The sequence below is a fragment of the Schistocerca cancellata genome, chromosome 4, assembly GCF_023864275.1.
Source record: "Schistocerca cancellata isolate TAMUIC-IGC-003103 chromosome 4, iqSchCanc2.1, whole genome shotgun sequence".
NCBI lineage: Eukaryota > Metazoa > Arthropoda > Insecta > Orthoptera > Acrididae > Schistocerca > Schistocerca cancellata.
Genome location: NC_064629.1, coordinates 827,704,647 through 827,724,129, shown reverse-complemented (window position 1 = coordinate 827,724,129; position 19,483 = coordinate 827,704,647). Strand labels below are relative to the sequence as shown.

General features: G+C 41.0%; 1 protein-coding gene across 2 annotated transcripts in view; it reads left to right on the top strand.

Moving 5' to 3' along the window:
- The first annotated feature begins 335 nt into the window (after window positions 1-335).
- LOC126184877 (cyclin-dependent kinase 17-like) overlaps window positions 336-19,483 on the top strand; it is a 205,255-nt gene continuing 186,107 nt past the window's right edge. For both annotated transcript variants that reach the window (XM_049927505.1, XM_049927502.1), the window contains exon 1: window positions 336-571. The gene's annotated coding sequence lies outside the window, so the exon portion shown is untranslated. The remainder of the gene's footprint in view (window positions 572-19,483) is intronic.

Genomic DNA, 19,483 nt, shown 5'->3' with positions numbered 1-19,483 from the left:
TCACACCTTTTAGGAATTTTTCTGAACTGGCTACTGCAAGTTTTACATTACGTTACTAATGATAATGGCTGAAAAGTAACTACATGAATTTGTGCAAGACAGGCGGAGATCGGTTTTTATTTTTAACTACGGCTTTATTCATGTACTGTACACTATAAAAGACTGTCATTAGACTTTTTCAACAAAGACAGTGTCGTATAAATGTGCAATTTTCATTTAATACAACAAAAGTAATATTTTCCGTTTCTGAAAATCTATACCTTAATTCATAACATGGCATTTTCTTTTTTCTGAATGACATATCTGCGACATCCACACAGAATTCAACACCACGATATTGACACAAAGCGAGTAACAACTGAATGACAGTTTGTGGTTCGTTATCTGTGGTAAGGTTGTTGAATATGGCGGAAAAACAAAGTACAAAAGTTTCGGCAGATAATGGGCAATGAATTCTCTAGCTTAAATTGACTTAATCCGTGTGTTAATCGTTACTGACGCGTGTTTACGTTTCTCATGTGATGTGCTACTCAGCAGAAGAGGAGGACTTCTTCAATGCCGATAATATAAGGTGAGGCACGAAATGATAGCATTTGTTTTGCTGAGAAGTTTGTTTGAGCAAACTGTCGCGTAAACACAAACAATTCTGTTTCCACTGAGATATTTTCAGAAATTTAGATTCTTGTGTGACCAGACTCCATTGAAACATCGGGTCTACGTCCGTACTTACCTCTCTCGTGAATTGTCAGTGCCTTTCATGTTTGTTTAGTTCGTGTGTTACGAGTTCGTAAAACTCCACGAAATAAATCTAAGTCTCATATCACGCTTATCTCCTTTGTTTTGGTTGGCAGCTGCTGAACGTGAATAATGAGATATTTTTACCATGTGATTCTGGTCGTACCTACTGTTAACAGTCAAGCAAGGTGACATGATACAGAGAGACACTTTCTTTATGTTTCGGTTTGTATCGTTCGTTGATTAGTAGATTGTAATATTCCGTATTCATGTCCCAAGCCCATGCCCAATATTGTTGAATACTACAAGCGAAGACAGGGGTTGATGTGCAGTAAACATGCATTCTTCCATGCAGAAGGGTGTGGTCATTGAGTATCTGGTAACAAGATACTTTATACTGTTGAATGGAGTTCTTTTACATCTGAATATCACACTTATTTTCTAAATTTAAACATAGTTTTGGCAGTATATATATGTAATATATGGATTATTATTTTGACCTGTAAAGTAATAAAAGTTTATATTTTGTAAACAAAAGTACCCACCCTTTCTAATAGATAATATCACTTTCTGACAATGTGACTAGAGTTGTTATGTGCTGATTATAAATGCACATGTATACCTGAAGTGAATTGGACAGAAAATCTCACGTTAGTTAACAACTTCTTTTTTACTATTTTCTCAGAGATCACTAGACACACATTCTGTTGAGAGCATGGTAACTGGAATACGTACTGTGGCGAGGATTATCATTTTTTACCCATACAGTTTCAACAGTATGAGCTAACATGCTTAGGCGACATTGTTTGGTAAATGTTGGTAATGAAGACTGTTGATTATTATAGTGCTCGTTGGTGGTCATAAATGATGGGAATAGAGCAGTGTAGTGAAAAACTCAATATTCTGCCTCTTAGAACAGAGAAATTAGATCTGTCATTTGACTGTAATTAACAGTACATTGTATGTAATTCCGTGTTGGAATAAAATTTCACTCTGATTATTAAAACTTTGTTAAGTTATGGATCTCGAATAATTTTTCTGTAAATATTATCTAACTAAAAAGATAAAGTTCTGTGCAGTAGATTAGATTAGATTAAATGTACTTTTCATTCTAATATACCCATCCATATTGAGGTGGTCCTGCAGGGTCTAGAACATGTCAGAAAAACAAGAATACACTATAAATATTTACAGAGAAAACAAACATACTGATGTAACTTACTAGATCCCTAGTGAAATGATCCTCATGGATGGGGAAAAACAAACTTAAATACATTTTCATTTAAAAGGTAATACATAAATTATCACAAATCATGTAAATACACTGATTATTAGGCGATTCCATTATGGTTAGTCATGCGTGGTCACATTACTGTAATAAATTTTTACAGGAGACAGACTGTACAAATACTTGCATTATTTGATGTTATTAGTAACATGTACACATTAGTTGGTTCTACTAAGACTTCATCAGTGGATTAGAAGGAGTTGGCCACCAATAAATCCTTTATGTTCTTCTTAAACTGAACTGTATAAATATGTAAACTTTTGAGGCATCAAGGGATCACAAATTTAGCATTGGAGGGCAGTGTGGAGGGTAAGAATCGTAGAGGGAGACCAAGAGATGAATACACTAAGCAGATTCAGAAGGATGTAGGTTGCAGTAGATACTGGGAGATGAAGAAGCTTGCACAGGATAGAGTAGCATGGAGAGCTGCATCAAACCAGTCTCAGGACTGAAGACCACAACAACAACAACAACAACACATCAGTGTGTGCACCATTAGTGGCATAGATGGCTAGTCAAGATTCCATTTCTCTCCATGTATGATTCAAGATCGAAGTGGTGATTTGTTCAAATGCATTGGAAATGCGTGCCTTGAAGTCCTGTAGGTTTGATTCGGTATACCAGATCCTTTACAAAACACCACAGGAAGAAGTCTAGTGGTTTGAGGTATCAGATGTCATCTTTATGAACCAGAAATATTTTTGTTGTTTGTATGGGACACTTTTGCCTTGCCCTGCACTGAGCTGCTCTGCTCTCATACTGATGCAGGCACATTTTAAAGAATGGGGCACTTCTACTTTACCCTTCGCTCACCGTAGTATTGACTAGATGTGATTGGTATGCCTATGGTCTTTTAACGTTGTTCACCTGATGATGCGGCTTAAAGTCACGAAATAGTCTTATTTTAATAGACAACAATTTTACCAGCTGTAAGCAGAGAAGCAGAGTTCTTCCTGACATCATGTACGAACCAGGTCAAACACTGAATTTTTGACTGTGGTGTCCACATTTTATGAGATTTTAAGTTCAATTTTGCATCAAGTTATGTCACCCTGAGATTAAAAAAAAAAAAACTTTATAATTTATCTTATCACATGTTGAAAATCATTTGTTTATATCTTATATAATTTTCAAGTTGTTAAAGTGTTAGGCTGTAAAGATAATGTATGGACACCCTGTATATTTTAAATGAAAAAAATTATTAAGGAATAAATGTATTGGGAAGCAATAGTTAATATCCGTGGTTCCTTGAACAGGCATCTGCAGGATGTTCTTTAGTTCACATCATAAAAATTTTGAATGTGGAAAACTTTGAAATGAATTGATTTATTTGGCTGTAAACAACTGTTGTGCAGTCCAAGGCATCATCAGTAGATACATAATTGTACAAATGGTTAACATATGTAAATATTATTACATTGATATTGCTTGCCTTGTACTCCTCACATAATTACTTCTACATCCGTACTCTGCAAACCACTGTGAAGTGCATGGCAGAGGGTACGTCACATTGTACCTACTTAGTAGGGCTTTTCCCATTCCATTCACATGTGGTGTGTGGGGAAAAATGATTATTTAAATACCCCTCTGTGTGCTGTAATTAATCTAATCTTATCCTCAGGATCCCTACGAGAGCGGACACTTCAATATGTAACTGTAATCAACATTTGTCTATATTCAGCACAAGCTCCTTTGCTAACATACTGTACAGCTTTTCTGGGTGGGTATTCCAACATAATTTATTATCAAGGTATATGCCTAACAGTTTTCTAAAAGAGGGTGTGTTCAGTTTTATTTTTATTTAATGTCAACGTATATTTTTGAAACCAGTGAGGTGCCTTTCCCGTCACAGAGCTGTTGATTTGTTTGGCAGTTCATATCATTATGTGATACGATAAGAGTTTGTGTCATTGGCATATATCATGGATTTATATGGTAGTAAGTAGGGTAGGTCATTCACATAGACAATACATAAGCAAGATCCCAATGTAGATCCTTATGGGACCCCATATTTTATCTTGCTAAGGTCTCATGTTTTATTTGAGTTTACAAACACCATTTGGTTTCTTTTTGTTAAATAGGATTTCAGTAGTGCTTGGTCTATTTCAGGTATTCCATATCTGTCAAGTCTCTTAATTAAAATGCTACACGAGACAGTGTCAAATTCTGTAGTTAAATCTGCTATAGTTGTATAGGTGTGCTCCCTATTTTCAAAACCCTGCACTACTGATAATACAACTTCTTCAACTGCCTTAATTGTTGATAGCCCACTTCAGAATTCATGTTGGGTCTCATTAAGTAGTAACACCCAAACGAATCATTTCAAGGCTGCCACATGTTCTGGAAATCACGGAATATCCAGGAATTTTCATACATGTCGGGGAAATCAAGGAACTATCAGGAAAATAAATAAAAAATAAACCAAACTGGGAAATCTTGTTTCTGTATCAGTAGATGAAATGATTTGTTTACTGAGATATCATGCATCATCGCAGGCTGGGTGCAGATGACTATGTGCGCTGCTTCCCTACTCCCTCATTCTTACTGCTTCTCTCCTCCCTACCACTCCCCTCAGCTTGTAGTCAGTGCTGTCACCACATCTTGCCACTAGCCTAGCAGCTGCCGACAAGAGGCAGGGAGGCTTGAGGAGAGGTTTGTTTGGATCTGATTCTCAGATACTGTTGATGCAGTGGCCAGAGATGGCAGTCATGTGTGCATGAGTTGTGTGAGTGATTGTGTATGTGCACTCTCGTTTTCTGACAAAGGCTATGCCCGAAAATTTAGTTGTCAGAGTGTGATTGTGTTTCCTACGTGCCTGTCTGCAGCTCAGCGATCATCATTACAGTGAGTTGTTACATATCTTCATTAGTATTGACTCTCATTGTATTTGTGCAAGTTACAGTGAAGTGCTAAAGGAACTGGTATAGGCATGTATATCCAAATACAGAGATATGTGAACATGCAGAATACAGCTCTGCAGTCGGCAATGGGTATATAAGATAACAAGTGCTTGGTGCAGTTGTTAGATTGGTTACTGCTGCTACAGCAGCAGGTTATCAAGATTTAAGTGAGTTTATACGTGGTGTTATAATCGGTGCACGAGTGATGGAACACAATATCTCCGAGGTAGCGATGAAGTGGGGACTTTCCCATATGACCATTTCACGAATGTATCCTGAATATCGGGAATCTCATGAAACATCAACTCTCCGACATCGCTGTGGTTGGAGAAAGATCTACATCTACGTCCACACTCCGCAAGCCACCTGACGGTGTGTGGCAGAGGGTAATTTTAGTAGCTCTATCGATTCTCCCTTCTATTCCAGTCTCGTTTTGTTCGTGGAAAGAAAGATTGTTGGTATGCCTCTGTGTGGGCTCTAATCTCTCTGATTTTACCCTCATGGTCTCTTCGCGAGATATATGTAGGAGGGAGCAATATACTGCTTGACTCCACGGTGAAGATATGTTCTCGAAACTTCAATAAAAGCCCGTTCCGAGCTACTGAGCATCTCTCTCGCAGAGTCTTCCACTGGAGTTTATCTATCATCTCCGTAACACTTTCGCGATTACTAAATGATCCTGTAACGAAGCGCGCTGCTCTCCGTTGGATCTTCTCTATCTCTTCTATCAACCCTACGTGGTACGGATCCCACACCGGTGAGCAGAATTCAAGCAGTGGGTGAACAAGTGTACTGTAACCTACATCCTTTGGTTTTGGATTGCATTTCCTTAGGATTCTTCCAATGAATCTCAGTCTGGCATCTGCTTTACTGATGATTAATTTTACATGGTCATTCCATTTTAAATAACTCCTAATGCCTACTCCCAGATAATTTATGGAATTAACTGCTTCCAGTTGCTGACCTGCTATATTGTAGCTAAATGATAAGGGATCTTTCTTTCTATGTATTCACAGCACATTACACTTGTCTACAGTGAGATTCAATTGCCATTCCCTGCACCATGCATCAATACTTTGCAGTTCCTCCTGCGTTTCAGTACAATTTTCCATTGTTACAACCTCTCGATATACTACCGCATCATCCGCAAAGAGCCTCAGTGAACTTCCGATGTTATCCACAAAGTCATTTATGTATATTGTGAATAGCAACGGTCCTACGACACTCCCCTGCGGCACACCTGAAATCACTCTTACTTTGGAAGATCCTGCAAGAAAGGGACCAACAAAGACCGAAGAGAATCATTCAACGTGACGGAAGTGCAACTCTTCTGCAAATTGCCGCAGATTTCAATGCTGGGCCATCAAGTGTTAGTGTGCGAACCATTCCATGAAGCATAATCGCTATGGGCTTTCAGAGCCAAAAGCCCATTTGTGTACCCTTAATGACTGCACAACACAAAGCTTTATACCTCGCCTGGGCCTGTCAACACCAAAATTGGACTGTTGATGACTGGAAATGTGTTGCATGGTTGTACGAGTCTTGTTTCAAATTGTATCGAGTGGATAGACGTGTACGGGTATGGAGACAATCTCATGAATCCATGGACCCTGCATGTCAGCAGCGGACTGTTCAGGCTGTTGGAGGCTCTGTAATGGTGTGGGGCATTTGCAGTTGGAGTAGTATGTGACCCCTGATAAGTCTAGATGTTACTCTGACAGGTGACACGTACATAAGCTTCCTGTCTGATCACCTGCATCCATTCATGCCCATTGTGCAGTCCAACGGACTTGGGCAATTCCAGCAGGACAATGCGACACCACACCCAGAATTGCTCCAGGAACACTCTTCTGAGTTTAAACACTTCTACTGGCCACCATACTCCCCAGGCCCGAACATTATTGAGCATATCTGGGATGTCTTGCAATGTGCTGTTCAGAACAGATCTCCACCTCCTCGTACTCTTGTGGATTTGTGGACAGCCCTATAGAATTCATGGTGTCAATTCCCTTCAGTGCTGCTTCAGACATTAGTTGAGTCCATGCCACGTCATGTTGTGGCACTTCCGTGTGTTGCCGGCGACTGTACGCGAAATTAGGCAGGTGTACTAGTTTCTTTGGCTCTTCAATGCGGGTGTTGCGTGGATTGATTACCTCCTTATCATCTAATCAGGATGCTATCTGTGACATGTGAATAGTTGGCCACGTGAGTGGACTTCCACTACAGGCCATAACCGCAGGCCATTTCTGTGGGTATCTCTAACGGATCAAGCCTTCTGATCTGAAGCCCATCATTTCCCACTAATGCGCAAGCTCTGTCCGTCAGATCTTGTCTCATCAATCTGACCACAGGCTGCGTCTGTTTGTGTGTTGCATAATGCTTTGGATTTTTGTGATTTATCCAAGGACACAGGACTGCGGTGCTTCTTGGCAGGTCAGAGGCCACAGATGATGGATTTCAGGAATTTTGACTGCGTCACCCCAAGTACATTGTACAGTGCGGCATTTTATAGACATTTTATTTATTCTATACATTTTGGCACTTTGAAAGTAATTTATATATCAGAAAGCATGGATGATAGGAAGAAAATTGTGGCTGTCGCTGGCAGTTTGTATGCTATGTACTAATATATTTCTCAAAAGAAAAATTGCACACTACCTGTAAAATAATAGACATAACACAGTGGTTAATAACTGACAATAACGAACATAGTAGAATCAACATTTTAATGGCGGTCACCCATGCTGTTGGTTTACACAGCTCTTCACTGCCTTATACACTTCTTTCAAGAGGCCTACTTTTGTCTGAGGTTATTTCTCAAATCAGTGAAGGTATTTTAAATCTGTCTTGCAACTCCAAGGAAATGTGTGTTTTTGTCACCAAATGTGTTTTGTTTTATTGAAATAAAATAACAGTGGTCTTAGCGAAACACACATACTATTTTGCCTGCTTTCTCCATCTATAAACAGTCATTACAAAAGATCTTGATGTTGGTACTTAACATTTTTGCTCACACGGGGGAGAAATACAGAAGTCGGTAAAATTTTTTTGTCTACTTATGTCTTTACTTACCCTTGAGAGCTCAGAATTTGTCAGGGAAAAATGCTAAAACTTGGCTGGAAACCAGGGAATTCCACTTGAGGAAACTTGTGGGAACGCTGCATTTAATTGGTCTTCCATTAAACTTTCAATAATTTTTTTATATTATTGGTGCAGGTCTATAATTTTAGGGTGAATTTCTGCCTCCTTGTTTGTACATGGGCAAGACAATTGCCAGTTTCAGGCTGTATAGAAATGTTCCCTCTCGAAACATCCTGATGTTGTAAGGTAAGACAGTGGAATGTATATAGTATCTATTTTCTGCAGGGACTGTTAGACCAGTGTAAGTAAAAAGGTATGTTAGATTTCAGTTTTGACAGCACTTTATCTCAACAGTCAAGATTAGGTATTTTGTGTATCATAAATTTATTAAAAGTACATAGCTATGTTTCATTCTGACAGTGTATTTCTTCTTTAAATATTAGCAATTCCAGTATACTATAATGTATTCACATATCTTAACAATCTCCTAACACACAATCAGGAAAGTGACTATTATATTATCACATGTTGTATGTTTTTTATGTTATACTTTCTGATGTGTTCCATACCCTCAAGAATTATCTCATTTTTGGGCTTACAGAACGAGAACTGAATGAAATCTAATCTAATCCAAATCCTAATGTATGTTTTCAGTTCTGGAGTTGCTTTTGGCAAGTCTACTGCTGACTCTGTTTCCTGTGAATATGGAAGTCTATCCTCATTGTCATCTAAATTACTTTTATCTGCCATAATTAATTTTCCAGACTTTATGACTCTATTATTTAGCTCATCTGCTCTTAAAGGAGCCCTGTTTCCACTTTAACTATGTTCCTTGCTGCTTTACATTCATTACTAAAATGAAAAATATAGTTATCATTGGCTCTTTTCTTTGCAGAAAAGGTATATTTTCTGGAAAGCTTTTTTAATTTGGAACATGAATGTTTATACTCATTATTAGTGCAAGACTTGTCGTGGTACATTTCTGATGTAATCCTTATATTATTTAAGTAAAGTGTATACTCATCAGTTACATTTCTCTTTTGTTTTTTCCTTGCATTAAATCTATCGCATTTAATGAGGAGGAAACACTATTCATTAAAGATAGTGAGTGGTAATGGTTTGTAAGAAATAATCAAAGGCATCACTTAATGACTCATTCTCCATGACAGTGGTACACCAATGCTCAAAAGACTTTGTGTGAGATTTGTGACATTTCGTAGATCTGAGTGTGTCATTGCCCTGGGTTCTGTAAGTACATAAATAGATTATCTTTATCTTGGACAAAAACTTCAGTACCAGGTTTGGGCTTGGCTTGATGAGTCAACCCGAAAAATAACCCTGTAAGACATTATGGAATGAAAGCAAGCATAGTATGCCAGCTTTTTAATTTTTCTATGACCTATGTCTGACAACATTCACTCTGCAAATAGAGATTTATTTCGGGGCTTTGGAGTTCTGTGGTGTGCTGCTTCCAGTTGAACTTACCATCGTGCTGTAATCCCAATAATTTAACACTGTCAACTTCTATGTGTTTGTCATCATATTTTAGGCATATACTGGTTGGAAACACCTTACAAATTCTGAACTGTGTATGGTGTGTTGTTTCAAAGTTTTGTGACAAAGAATTGGCTAGGAACATTTTATTAATATCCATGAAAATTTCAGTACCTAATATTTCTGAAACTATACTTGATGCACACAGAAGTGGTGCAATACAACATGCCATGGACTCAACTAATGTCTGAAGTAATGCTGGAAGGAATTGACACCATGGATCATGCGGGGCTGTCCATAAATCCGTAAGAGTATGAGGGAGTGGAGATCTCTTCTGAACAGCCTGTTGCAAGGCATCCCAGATGCACTCAATAATGTTCATGCCTGGGGAGTTTGGTGGCCAGCGGAAGTGTTTAAACTCAGAAGAGGGTTCCTGGAGCCACTGTGTAGCAATTCTAGACATAGGGGTGTCAGATTGTCCTGCTGGAACTGCCCAAGTCCGTCGGAATGCACAATGGACATAAATGGATGCAGGTGATTAGTGAGGATGCTTACACATGTGTCACCTTTCGGAGTTGTATCTAGATGTATCAGGGGTCCCATATCACTCCAACTGCACACGCCCCACACCATTAGAGAGCCTCCACTAGCTTGAACAGTCCGCTGCTGACATGAAGGGTCCCTGGATTCATGAGATTGTCTCCATACCCGTACACGTCCATCCACTCGATACAATTTGAAATGAGACTCGTCCGACCAGGCAACATGTTTCCAGTCATCGACAGTCCAAATGTTGGTGTTGATGGGCCCAGGCGAGGTGTAAAGCTTTGTGTTGTGCAGTCATAAAGGATACACGAGTGGGCTTTCATCTCTGAAAGTCCATGTTGATGGTGGGTCATTCCACGTCAAATCATCCAGAAATTTTAGGAAATGACACCCATCATCATGCAGATCCTTGAAATTTTGGGTGGTGGAACTTTACATACATATATTTACATTTCCAAAATGTAAATGTTGCAGGTCAATTACTTTTTCACTTATGATGATAAGAAGTTGTATAAATTCAGGAATTTAGGCTTTCATACACAAGCTCCTTTGTAATTTAAAAACGAATAATTCCTACAGATTTTGCAGTGGAAGCTTGATTTTTAGTTAAAGAGGAAGCTTTATATTTTTATAGTAATGCTTCTTTTAGTGAATATCCATCATCTACATCTCAGAAAAAATTGTAAATAATTTCTTTTAAACAAAATTCATGCATGGCCATTATAATTTTTTAAGGTATTGCCCCCTCATAGATACCTTCGAAAAATTTACAGTATTATTATAAATATTCCATTATGTCACACAAAAAGAAACAGTTTGTAGAAATAACGGGAAGTGTGAAAAACAACATTATTTTAAAAGAAATATTGATGTTGCCAATTCATGTCACCCCTAAATTGCTGAAATTGACTTCACTGGATTTTCCTAGGAACAAATCATATCTGAGAACACTGTTTTATTGCCACTACATGTAATGCATCATCAAGTTCCTTTGTTTTGAGTCATGTGTTCACTGAGCATGCAGTTCTGAGCTCTTCTACCGAGTTGTACTCAGAGTCAATTATTGGTTAAAAATTCAGTTGTTGCAGTTTTTAACTATTCATTCCAAAACATAAGTAAGTACCCTAATGTTGCAATAATAATGTGAAATACTTTTGTAATGAAACAATGGGATAGAGTGATTTCTCATTATTTAATTACTTTTTATTTTACTCCAATCATATTTTTAATTATTTATGACAGATATTGGTTTTTTGACTGAAACAGTATGGAAAGTACAAGTAGGCAGTGTTTTCTTGGACAGTATCTGCAAGATAATGCTCTGACTTGCGTGAATGAATTGACCAGTGAAGAACAAGAACAAAGCAACAGTCATTCATACTGTGATTTAAGTGTTTCGTGTGTGTGTGTTAAACACAAAGACAGATTCTCTCACAGATTCTCTCTACATAAGAAAGTTTGCTGTGATCCCTTCAAGCGCCATGAATGATTCGTTTCATCTGGATTGCATAAATTAGTTTAGAAAAGGCAAAGACCTTCAAAATGAGAGGCTTTAGTGTTATTCCTGGGGAGAAAATGTGCCCAACCTGTATCAAACTTTTTATTAATTAAAAAAAAAAACCAAGCAAGTGGCGACTCATCACCAGACTATATAAATGACAGTAATGTGAAGGTGCATACTCCTGAAAAAACTGTGCTCAATATTAGCTTAACTAGCTTAGGAATATCTGCTGCAAAGCTGCATTCAGTTTTTCGGCATAGTCGGTGTATAGCAGCCAAATGAAAATTGGATTCAGCAGCTGGGGCTCTGAAAACTAAAATTCATATACATATCAAATTGAGCTGGCTGCTGATGCAAGCACTATCCCTGACAGTGATTTAACTGAACTGGAAGAAAATGCAAAAAATCATGATGAACTCATCAACAAAATCAAACAGAAAATTGAATATGCAAATAATCATGAAAAAATTTAGTTACTTACTCTTGTGCCACCAACTTGATCTCGACAGAAAGTCTGTTCCAAATTTCAGGTTTCTGAATATTTGGTACGACAAGCACGAGCTCTCTTAATGCAGAAGGGTATTTTATCAATGGCTGAGCAGAAAAGAGGAAAGACATTGCTACATTATACAGTGCAAAAAGTTGAGAGCTTACTTGGATGACGAAAACACAAGAATAATGCCTGGGAAAAAAGACAAAAGTGAGCACCAGCAAAAATACCTATCAACAAAAACGTCTTGTTTTAAGTAATTTAACTGAACTGTATTCTCTCCATAAAAAGAAGTATCCAGAAGACAAAGTAGGATTATCAAAATTTGCTTCTCTTCAGCCAAAACAGTGTATACTTGAAGGATCATCAGGAACACATACCGTGTGTGTGTGCATTTACCACCAAAACGTAAAATTGCTTCTAAATTCCATTTCTGGTAAAGAAACATAGCAAGATATAATTAAAATAACAACATGTGATATAAATAACTGAGCCTGTATGCTTCGTCTGTCTGAAAAATGCCCCACCAGTTCATTACTTCAAACCCACTTAGAAAATGAAATAGAAGACTATGATCCTGAAGAGATGGTTCAGTATGGTCAATGGGTATCAACTGATAGAATGACTTTAAGTGTTCAAATCACTTCTCTATCAGAATTCTGTGACACACTAATTAAGAAAATTGAAAAACTTACTCCACACTCTTTCATTTCTCAATGAAAATCTGATTATCTGAAAATGAAGAAGGAAACACTTGAAGGATCAGTGTTAATTTTAATGGATTTCAGTGCAAATCTCAATTTTGTTGTTCAAGATTAAGTTCAGGGGTACCATTGGAACAGTGGCACCTGCACTCTTCACACTGTCCATATATATTACAAAAAGAACAAACAGTTGCATGCAAAAAGTATTTGTATTGTTTCTAATGATCTAGAACATCTTGTTGCCATGGTGTACCAGACTCAGAAGACTGTATTGAATTTTTTAAAGTGTGAATTTCCAGAAATTCACTTTACGTATGTTGAATATTTCATTGATGATGGTTGTGCTGCACAATATAAAAATTGTAAGAACCTCAGAAATATGTGCTACCATGAGCACGACTTCAACATAAAGTGCAACTGGTCCTTTTCTTGCTACCAGCCATGGCAAATCTCCCTGTGATGGTATTGGTGGTACTGTTAAAAGACTTGTTACAAAAACAAGTTTTCAAAGAGTTTACAAAGGTCAAATACTTACAGCTTCTCAGGTATTTGAATTCTGTCGCGAAAACCTGCAAGGCATTTCAGTTGTCTTTGTTTCAAAGGATGAAATGGTAGAAGTCAGACATTATTTTTCTCAGTGCTTCACAAGTACAAAAACAATTCCTGGAACATGATCTATGCATCACATTGTACCAATATCACCAACCACGATCGGAGCAAAATGGCGGAGCTGTGATACAGATCTTAGTATTGTGCATGACTTCTCTGATGCACTTCCGCCACTAATACCAGAATGCACTGTGCAGCCCAACTGCTATGTTGCATGTGCATATGACTCTTCTTGGTATTTGGGAATTGTTGAGAAGGTGAATTGTGGAGGAGGAGATATTACAGTAAGGTTCATGCATTCTCATGGACCATCCCCGTCCTGTTGGCCTGATGATGATGATGATGATGATTGTGATGTTTCTTTCTCTCATTTTCTGTGTGAAGTTGATATAATCACAGCCACAGGTCATACTTATTCTCTGAGCAAAGAGTCCACAAAGTAGCCTGGTGACCTCGTCTGGATCTTCACTCCTGTTCGGAAGGTTGGTCTCTCTGAGAAGCTCCTCAGGTGCTACTTTGGACCTTATAAGGTTGTAAGACAGTTGTCTAATGTTACTTATGAAGTTGAACATTTTGACCCTGACGCAAGACAATGAAAGGTCAGAGATACGGTCCACGTCCTTCGAATGAAGCCCTACAAGGATCCTGCCACCCAGGGTAAATTCGAAGCTCCGGACTGTACAATTTTAATTTCTATATTCGATTTGAGTACATTCTAGAAGTATCCACAAATGTCAAGAATCATTGTACTGGAATGTTCTGTAGCTGTATATATACTGTATGTGTTCTGGCCGGAGGCAGTTCACTTCACGCTCTTGTATGTGCAAGTGCTGAATAAACCTTCGTTAAGTGGAGTTAGTGTTCGTCATTCATCTAATTACATCTTCTTCTACGTGAGAATATGGACGCCTAAGAACTTTGAAGTTTCCACCCTATTTATTATTTCCTCACCATGTGTTAGACTTACCATTGATGTTGTACCCTTAGATGTCGGGAGCTGAATATATTGCGTCTTTTTAAAATTTAGAGTGGGACCATTCCCAGAAAACCAGTCAGTAATGCTTTTAAGAGCATGGTTTTCATTTTCTTCTGTTTTTGATGTATGCTTGGATTGATTACAATACTAGTGTCACCTGCAAAAAGAACTAATTCTGCTTGTTGTATATTAAATGGAAGATCGTTTACATACATGAGGAACAATACTGAACGTAAACTTGAGTCTGACGGAATCCCACATGTGATTTCCACCCAGTCAGAATAATGTCTCTGGATTATATTGGTTCATTTTCTTAGTACAACTTTCCACATACTTTTGGTTAGATATCACGTTATCCATTGATTGGCTATACCATCAATCCCATCAAACGTCAATTTATGTAGGAGAATGCTGTGATTCAAACAGTCCAGTACCTTAGCTAAGTTGCAGAAAATACCAACTGGTGCTACTTTATTATTTAACGCATGTAAAATTTGAAACTTCCTTGCAGATTAAAACTGTGTGCTGAACCGAGACTCAAACTTGGGACCTTTTGCCTTTCCGGGCAAGTGCTCCCCTGTGGGTCTTGAGGTTAGAATAGGCCTGAGGTATTCCTGCCTGTCGTAAGAGGTGACTAGAAGGAGCCTCTCACTTTTTGGCCTTTATGTGTTAGTCCCCCTGTAGGGCTTGACCTCCATTTTTCAAAATTTTCCTGAAAAGCAAGCCAATTTGGGAAGGGCACCTTACATGGTGCATCGTGTCCATCGTGCATTGAGATCTTTAGCCCACTTTCTCGTCGTCACATTGCAGTTCCGCCCATTCTCCATCTCTTGGGCGAGGACACCCCCTGGGTGCATTTTCCACCATGCACTATGCAGTGTCACTACTGTGCCGACGATAACCATGGACTTCCTTGCACCTCATATCCAGTAAGGTAGCCAGTCTGTTGTGGTGGGGCCGACATGTATCCTGTTGGTTGTAGTCCCCTGACAACACAGGTATGGCCCTGTTGATGCCTGCACCGTTAACTCCCCATGTATGCCAAGGAGTAAATGCTCGTCACCCTGGGGCATTGGGACTCCCGGCAATGGCCATCCTGCCAGCTGGCCTTTGCTGCGTCTGGGCCCCTGGTCGGATTGGGTGGCATCAGGGCGGATGACACGCCATGAAGTGTAGTATGTCATCTCTTGCTTGTGGTCCACTGCCAGCAGTCTCTAAGCAGGCAAATTCTAACTTTAATGCTAAGAAATGTGACCCCATGTCATTCCCCTCCCAGGCCACACCATCGGAGGAATGCCAGGCTAAGGATGGCAGTGAAGCTTATTCGCCCTATTACCTCATATGTACAAGAGTTCATGGGGAATCTTTCATGTCCATGAAGCCTCAGTTTTTTGTGGAGCATTTGGAGGACAAGTTTGGGGAGGTGGAGGGCTTGTCCAAAATGCGCTCTGGGTCAGTTTTGATAAAAACAGAATGCTTTGCCCAGTCATGGGCATTAATCACTTGTCGAAAGTTGGGGGCTTTTTCTGTTACCGTCACGCCTCTGAAGAGCTTAAATATGGTTCAGGGTATTATATTCCTGTGGGACCTTCTTTTGCAGTCTGACGATGAGCTGCGCGCCAATTTAGAGTGGCGATGTGTTCATTTCGTCCGGCACGTCCATCGGGGTCCGAGGGATAATCAAGTAGCCACCGGTGCGTTCATCTTGGCCAAGAGGGTGACACATTGCCCGAGAAGGTCAAGGTGATGGTCTACCACTGTGACGCCAAGCCATATATTCCTCCCCTGATGCGGTGCTTTTAAGTGCTGGAAGTTCGGCCATGTGTCTTCCCATTGTACTTCCAGCCCCACCTGTCGTGGACATCCATTGCATCCCAATACTCCATGTGCCCCACCTCCCATCTGTGTCAACTGCAGAGAGCATCATTCACCTTGCTCACCAGACTGCTGGAGTTTACAGAAAGAGAGTAAAATCATGGAATGTAAGACCCTGGACCGACTGACCTACACAGAGGCCAAGAGGAAATTTGAGCACCCACATCCTGTGGCTATGACCTCCTCATATGCCGCCGCTATGAGAACAGTTGTCGCCCCATCAGTTCCTCGAATTCCTGTTGTTGCCTCTCAGAACTGGGAGACTACACCTGCCCCTTCGATGGTGGGGGGCACTTCCCTCCCTGTTGCTCCCGCACCATCTACTTCAGGGGCTACACCCTCCCCCCCTCCCCCCCCCCAACAATTGGGGATTTCAGTCCCCACTTCTGGGCCAGAGAAGCGTAAGGCTTCTTTGGCTCCTCTCGCTAGGAAGGGGTCCCTTGGGTCACTCCCTTCCCAGGTTTCTGCTAGTGGGACTCCTGCCAATAGCTGAAGAGCCCAAAAGCAGCCAGGGAAACCTGAGGAACTGCACGAGAAATCGAAAAAGAAGACCCATAAGAACAAGGAACTTGCATTGGCACCCACACCACCGCTACCTACCAGCTCTGCGTCTGAGGATGGGCTGGAGATTCTGGCGTCCGCTGAGGACCTGGATCTCACCAGACCCTCAGACACAATGGATATAGACTGCTCAGGCAAAAAGTCAGTGGCAGCAGGTGACCCTGAGGCGTAAACTGCCTCATTGAATGTTCCATGCTTTCCCAGTCTCACTATGATGTCATCCTCCAGTGGAATTGCGGCAGTTTTTTCCACTGCCTGGCTGAGCTATGGCAACTGTTAAGCTTTACACCTGCCTTGCCCTCCAGGAAACCTGGTTCCTGGTAATGTGAACTCCTGCCCTCCACGGCTATAAGGGATATTACAGGAACCATAGCGACTAATCGAGTGTCAGGTGGAGTTTGCGTTTATGTCCTAAACTCAGTCTGTAGTGAAACTGTGCCCCTTCAAACCCCCTCGATTCGGAAGGACGATGGTTCAATCCCGTGTCTGGCCATCCTGATTTAGGTTTTCCGTGATTTCCCTAAATCACTCCAGGCAAATGCTGGGATGGTTCCTCTGAAAGGGCACGGCCGACTTCCTTCTCTAATCTGATGAGACCGATGACCACGCTGTCTGGTCTCCTTCCCCAAAAACCAACCAACCAACCAACCTTCAAACCCCTCTTGAAGCTGTGACTGTCAAACACGAATGATGCAGGCAATGACTGTCTGCAGTGTATGTCTTCCTCCAGATGGTGCAGTACCCCTGAATGTATTAGCTGCACTGATTGATCAACTCCCTAAACGTTTCCTACTTTTGGGAGATTTTAACACCCATAACCCTTTGTGGGGTGGCACTGCGCTTACTGGCCGAGGGAGAGATGTCATAACTTTACTGTTTCAGTTTGAACACTGCCTCTTAAATTCTGGGGCCGCCACACATTTCAGCGTGGTTCGATGTAGTTACTCGGCCATTGATTTATCAATTTGCAGCCCAGGACTTCTCACATCTATCCACTGTAGAGCACCTGATGACATGGGTAGTAGTGACCACTTTGCCAGCTTCCTGTCACTGCCCCATCGTCAGGCCCACAGACGCCTGTCCAGATGGGCTTTAAACAAGGCAAACTGGGAAACTTTCACCTCTCGTGTCACCATTGACTCTCCCCCACATGATAACATCGATGTAATGGTTGAGCAGGTGACTACCACAATCGTTTCTGCGGCAGAAAACTCAATCCCTCACTCTTTAGGGTGCCCCCGACAAATGACAGTCCCTTGGTGGTCGCTGGAAGTCGCTGAGGCAATTACAGAATGTCTGTGAACTCTACAGCGACATAAGTGACACCCTTCCCTAGAGCATCTGATAGCCTTTAAGCGGCTCTGTACGCGCATTCGCCAACTTATCAAATGACGGAAGCAGGAGTGTTGGGAGAGGTACGTGTCGATCATTGGGTGCCATACGTCAGCTTCCCAAGTCTGGACAAAGATCAAACATCTTTTTGGGTACCAGACCCCAACAGGTGTCCCTAGCATTACCATCAGTGGCATGCTATGTACCAACACAAACGCGATTGCTGAGCACTTTGCTCGACCCTCTGTATCGAACTACCCCCTAGCCTTTCGCACCTTCAAACGGTGGATGGAAAGGAAAGTCCTCTCGTTCTCTACATGCCACAGTGAACTGTATAATGCCTCATTTACGGAGTGGGAGCTCCTCAGCGCACTTGCACATTGCCCCGACTTAGCTCCTGGGCCGGATCAGATCCATAGTCAGATGATTAAACATCTCTCATCTGACTACAAGTGCCATCTCCTTGTCATCTTCAACCGGATCTGGTGCAATGGCGTCTTTCCATCGCAATGGCAGGAGAGCACCATCGTTCCGGTACTCAAACCCAGTAAAAACTCGCTTGATGTGGATAGCTATCGGCCCATCAGCCTCACCAACATTGTAAGCTGCTGGAACGTATGGTGTGTCAGTGGATGAGTTGGGTCCTGCAGTCACATGGCCTACTGGCTCCACGTCAGGGCGGGTTCTGCCAGGAGCGCTATACCACTGATAATCTTGTGTCCCTTTAGTCTGCCGTCCGAACAGCCTTTTTCAAGATGCCAACACCTTGTTGCCGTCTTTATTGATCTATACAAAATGTATGACACCACCTGGCAACATCATATCCTTGCCACATTATATGGGTGAGTTCTCGCAAGCCTGCTCCCAATTTTTATCCAGAATTTCCTGTCGCTCGGTACTTTCCGTGTCCAAGTTAGTGCCTCCCATAGTTCCGCCCATATCCAGGAGAATAGGGTCCCGCAGGGCTCTGTATTGAGTGAGTGTATCACTATTTTAGTAATCATTAACGGTCTAGCAGCAGCTGTAGGCTGCCCGTCTCACCCTCTCTGTATGCAGACAACTTCTGCATTTCGTACTGCTCCACCAGTACTAGTGTTGCTGAGTGGTGCCTACAGGGAGCCATCCACAAGGCACAGTCATGGGCTCTTGCCCACAGCTTCTAGTTTTTGGCCTCTAAGTCGTGTGTCATGCACTTCTGTCAGTGTCGTACCATTCATCCGGAACCAGAACTTTACCTTCATGATGATCCACTCACTGTAGTGGAGACCTATAAATTCTTAGGAATGGCTTTCGACGCCTGATTGACTTGGCTACCTCACCTTCGTCAGCTTAAGTGGGAAGTGCTGGCAGCACCTCAATGCCCTTTGCTGCTTGAGCAACACCTACTGGGG